This window comes from Carassius carassius, chromosome 32 (genome assembly GCF_963082965.1).
Source record: "Carassius carassius chromosome 32, fCarCar2.1, whole genome shotgun sequence".
NCBI lineage: Eukaryota > Metazoa > Chordata > Actinopteri > Cypriniformes > Cyprinidae > Carassius > Carassius carassius.
This window is the reverse complement of record NC_081786.1, coordinates 16,752,914-16,758,697: the sequence shown is the minus strand read 5'-3', so window position 1 is coordinate 16,758,697 and position 5,784 is coordinate 16,752,914. Positions and strand designations below refer to the sequence as shown.

Here is a 5,784-nt window from a genome sequence, read left to right as displayed (position 1 = left end):
AATTTCGAATGGCCAGTCACTGCACGATAGAAGTGAGACGTGTCAGCACTGCTCTCCATCTCACCCTTTCAGCCTCCAGAAGTGCCATCTCCTGCTTCTCAATAGTTGTCCCACTTTTTAACCTCACTGACAGTTCCTTCCATGCTTTCATGCAATTGAGGTGTTCTGTACTGTTTTCATGTGATGTGAGATAATTGCTTGCATGTTTCCAATTTGCCATTCCTGCACTTGTTAAATTGATGTTCCTCTTGGAAAAGAATTTGCAGCAGCAGAAGCAAAAGAGGCTGTTGTTCTTAATTGAATAAATCAGCCAACTTCTTGCCATCTTTTCACCACTTACTAATGTCTTCTTAAAATATTGGTGGTGGCAACTTCTCCCATCACTCTCATTCCTACGGAAAACAAAGCCAGGTGGCACCTTACTTGGTCCTCTGCGAACCAGCTCAGTCCGAATCCTTTTAGTCAGATGTGAGGGCCAGTTAGCAGGGTCGGTTGACAGAGGCTCATCCTCACCAGTGGGGCTCAGTGGGGGTTCAGCTCCAGGCATTTCTATCAGACAGCATATTGGCATATTACTCAAAACACATAGCAGTGAAAAAACATAGTCCTACTCATAAATTATCAGAAATATTAAAATTACATTAAATTGCAGTTGTCCAGTTGTCTTGTAGCCTACACCAACACACGATATGCACACCTGAAAGCTCATGCTGGGGAGAAGTAGAGGCAAAGAGGTCTTCATCCTCAATATCAGATATTTGTGGAGACATATGTTTAGCGGAGGAGGTGGTTGGCTCATCCTGACCAGTGGCAGAGGATGCTCCAAAATATTTTAGAAGTGCCCCTGAAATTGCAATTGAATTGCATTTGAAATCAAAAGACCATAGGATAATGTTTTATAAAGCTAAAACAGCCTGGGGTCAAATTGACTCAAAACATAATAGAAGGGTTACATAAACATGCTCTTACACACTAAATGTCTGTCATTACACGCTATATCCTCCTAGACCCTGAAAAAAACATTTATTTTATTTTTTTCATTTTTTCCCCCATGTCATCACATTGTTTAGAGCATAGAAACAAATGGTAAAAGAAATGTATTGAAAAATTATATTTTATTTATTCATGTTATGCTATGGTCAATGGGACTCAGTTGTTTAAAAAATAAAATGACTTTAAATTATATGTTTAGGCAAAAACAATGGGATTTTATTTTTTAATCACCAAAAACTTTTTGGGTTTCAGGATATTTTAACTTGTATATTAATGTAACTTTCATGGAGGAACCATTAGCTCTTTGGTTACTGCCTCAAATGCATGACACACTTTTAGTTATGACTTGTAAAACTATACTTAGGAAACTATACTTAGCATACTGTGTAGCAAATAAATAGCAAATGTTCGTCTTTAACCTACAGATTTGAAAATGCCATTGATTATTTACAGGGCCTAACGTTAAACCAACTGATGGAAATGATAACTGAACTTGTAACAGTTTTATTGCAAATCACAATATTATAAATTAGATCTCGTGATTGAGTTGAAACCAAATTATAGTTGTATAAGCATAGCAAGCATCATAGCAAAAAGGCTAACAAAGAGTTATACCCACCACCAATTAACATTAGCCCTTCATTCAAGAAATGGATACTGTAATCATACAGAAAGAGAGAACATAGTTGCATACCTTTATCTTTTGCTCGTTTCTCCTCTTCTTTTCTTTTTTTTCTTCAAAATTGGCCACCTGATGGCTTTGACCTTTTCTTCTCCATCTATGTTTATTTGGCACTCGAGTGACTCGACAATCAACAGATTTCCCATCCCCCCAACTGTCACTCACGACCAGAAGTCAAGACTAAACCAATTCACCTTGATGACCGCATAATCGTTTTGTATTACCTAGTTTCATTTGCAGGAACTATAGGCCTGTATTATAACATTATGAATGAAATGTGCGTTATTTGGAAGAAAGTCGAGGTGTGTGACTAACTTTAGCCTATTATTAATTATATTACTAGTGTGGATCCCCGGTCCCACGGTCCCACAATTTGTCACGAAAAAATGACGCCCCGGGCGGCTGCTCCTCCAGGGGCAGCGCTTGCAAGTTCACCACCTGATCCCTAAAAGGAGCGGTGGGAACTTTGGGCACGTACCCAGGCCGGGGTCTCAAGATAACGTGAGAGTTAGCCGGCCCGAATTCCGGGCATGCTTCGTCAACTGAAAATGCCTGCAGGTTCCCGACCCTCTTCACCGAAGCCAAAGCCGTCAGGAGCGCATTTTTCAAAGATAAAAACTTCAGCTCTACTGAGAACAAGGGTTCGAAGGGAGCTCTCTGCAGTGCCGATAGAACCACTGCGAGGTCCCAAGAGGGGCTCCTCTCAGGAACCTGATGATCAGATCGTGCCTCCCAAGAGACTTACCTTCAACAAGGTCATGGTGAGCCGAAATGGCGGCCACATAGACCTTGAGGGTGGAAGGAGACAGCCTTCGTTCCAACCCCTCCTGAAGAAAGGAAAGCACTGACCCAATCTGACATTTCCATGGGTCCTCACGCCGTGAAGAACACCAAGTGATGAAGAGGTTCCACTTCAAAGCATAGGCGTGTCTTGTGGACACGGCTCTAGCTGAAGTGATGATCAAAACGCTTCCGGCTTTGCTACCGTTCGGACGTTCTAGCTTACTGCTCTGCGCTTTGCTTCTTATTTCTGTACTTTTCTCTGATTTTTCTAAGATTTTTCTAAGATTTCTACATCAGCAGATCAGCACAGTGCTCAAAAAACTGATTTTTTGGCACAAACCCTAAAACTAAAAACTCTTTGGGACTGGAATAATACTACAAAAAGAAAACTTTGCCTCCCACTGCCAGCAGCTTACATTCCAGAGAGGGGAAAACAACTGCCTACATTCAAACAGAAGAGAGAAAAAATGCCTCCTGTTGGATCTACTTGTTGCATGAACTGCTGCAAACTTCTACAAAGGATTGTGATTCTTGAAACAAAGTTACTTGCTGGAATTCCAAAACAGACGGAACACTTAGCAGATCGTCGTCATGGACCTTCTCAGCTTACAGCCGGTGAGTCCCATGAATCTTCTGAATCTCAACAGTTTATACCAAGTGTAGAGGAACAAGCCGAAACTGATCGCCACACTAATCGATGGCACAAACAGGGAGCGAGACCCAAAGGAAAACGAAATATCAGATTGTCACGAGTTTCTCGTATTGCTGCCGTAGCTTCCTCTACCCCAGATTCGACTATGACCAGACTTGTGAATACTGGCATTCAACCACCCCCTATACATCTTGAGAACAGATTTGAAGCATTAATGAATGTGGGTGAGGAATCCCCAAATGTATTTAAAGATGGATCTGATAATCCAGCAGCTAACATCGCTACTTTCAGCTCAGAGCGCAGCCGAGCCAAGGACTCTGATAGTGGGTGACTCTGTTATCAGAAACATCCGTAGCAGGACTACAACAACATGCTGCCTTCCTCAAGCAACGGTCTCTGATGTGAACAAGGAACTTCAGAACATTCTGATGAAGCACAAGACTGCAAATCGAATCATCATCCATGTGGGGAAGAATGATATTCGGAAAGAGCAGTCAGAACTCCTTAAGAAGGACTTCAGTGAACTCTTTGAAACACTTCGAAGACTCAAAGTTCAGTCGTTCATCAGTGGACCACTCCCAGCAAGGGGAACAAATATGTTTTCACGGTTGCTTGGGCTGAACACATGGCTACAAAGATCTTGTAATATAAAAGGAGTGAATTTCATCGACAACTTCAATCTTTTCTGGGGCCATAGACAATTGTTTAAACCGGATGGCCTCCACCCAAATAAACTTGGTGCCAGAGTGTTTAAGGACAATATCTACTTTTCCCTCCGTCATCCTTCAGCAGAGTGTGTCAATCCATTCAGCACACACACACCGGGTCCGAGTCATCATGTGGTTGACATATCCCACAAGGACACTGATAACACCACACAGCCAAAACAAACACTGCTCATGGACACTATCCTGACTGAGCCCTGCCCACAGACCTCCTCACAGACTGACTGTGATGTATCAAAACAGCTACAGGATTCAGCACCCAGGGATTACTTTCTGGAAAACAGCCAGGGAAGCCAGGACAACATATCACAGCCACCGGAAACACCAGAGACACAGCCCATCTCACCAGACACATTATCACTTTCTCCAGCATCTCCACTTCTGTGCTTCTCACAGAAAATGGAGGAATTGGTGTATGCTGGGACTAAACTCTCTCACTCATTTGCTGCAAGCCCGCAGATATCACAAAAAAAAACGGCAGGCCCCAAAACCACCAAAGCCTGTGGTCCCTGCTCCTGCGAGAGCTCTTCGACCACTGCCACAACGCCAGGGCCCAAACCCTCTATCTGCTGAAGGTGAACCAAAAACAACTGATAGCAGCTCTCAGTGATATGTGTTGGGTCCCCGCTATAATAACAGCAACATTCACAAATGCCTACTGAACAAGCGGGAACCCAGTGTGCCTGTAGCTTTCTCTATTTCAGTTTTATCACGTGATAGAAAGTCTAAGGCCATCTCAAACCGAAGGGCAAACTCATCTAATCTGCGGCCTATTATGCATCAAACTAAAATTGATGTAAAGACACAAAGCACAGCCATCAAATTAGCATCTTTAAACATTCGCTCACTAAAAAAATAAATCATTTCTAATCAATGACTTTATAACCACAAACAATCTGGATTTTATGTTTCTAAACGAAACATGGCTTGAAGACAGCTGCAATGCAACAGTCCTTAATGAAGCAGCCCCTCCTAACTTCACTTACATGAGTGTCTGCAGGACTGTTAGGAGAGGTGGGGGTGTAGCTGCTATATTTAAAGATGTCTATCAATGCAAGCAAGTGTCATTTGGTCAGTACTTGTCTTTTGAATATATAGGGATTGTGCTGAAAGGTGCTCCACGCATTCTGTTTATTATTATTAACAGGCCTCCAAAATACTCTCCAGCCTTTGTTGAAGAGGTCACATAAATGTTATCAATGATTTCCTCAGAGTTTGACTGTTTTGCTATTGCAGGGGATTTTAATATTCACATAGATAATTCAGAAAACAAAACTACAAAAGAAATGTTAACGGTTCTAAACACTTTTGACTTGACTCAGCATGTGCATGGACCCACACACAAAGGTGGACACACTCTAGACTTAATCATCAGTAGGGGTCTAAACATTTCATCCATTGTTATTAAGGACATAGCACTATCTGATCATTTCTGTATTTTCTTTGAAATTTTGTTGTCTGCTACAACTGAATCTAGATCGGTCTCTGTCAGAAGGAGATGTATTAACGAGAACACAAGTGTACTATTTATGGAGGCTATATCTTTTACACCAAGCATTTCTGCAGACTCTGTTGATACTCTCCTTGATTCATTCAACTCAAAAGTTAAGAATGTTATTGATGATATTGCTCCAATAATAATCAGAAAGAAAACAAACAGACAGAAATCAGTTTGGAGAAGATCAACAGCAGTTCAGACTATGAAAAGACAATGCAGAAAAGCAGAGCGGATGTGGCAGAAGACAAAACTTGAAATTCACTATAGCATCTACAAAGACAGCCTTCATGCTTTTAATGTGAAACTAGCCACAGCTAGACAGAATTTCTTCTCAAACCTTATAAACAGTAACTTAAATAACACTCGTACTCTTTTTGCCACTGTTGAGAGACTGACAAACCCCCCAAGTCAGATTCCCAGTGAAATGCTCTCAGACAGCAAATGCAATGAG

The 5,784-nt window shown here is 41.7% G+C and overlaps 1 long non-coding RNA gene across 1 annotated transcript; it reads right to left on the bottom strand.

The window, feature by feature from the left end:
* Positions 1-271: 271 nt before the first annotated feature.
* Positions 272-1,700, bottom strand: LOC132113255 (uncharacterized). Its single transcript, XR_009425126.1, has 3 exons — positions 1,688-1,700; positions 698-1,003; positions 272-549 (listed from the first exon to the last, which is right to left on the bottom strand). It is a non-coding gene; the product is annotated as an uncharacterized LOC132113255 (long non-coding RNA).
* Between the last annotated feature and the right edge of the window lie 4,084 nt (positions 1,701-5,784).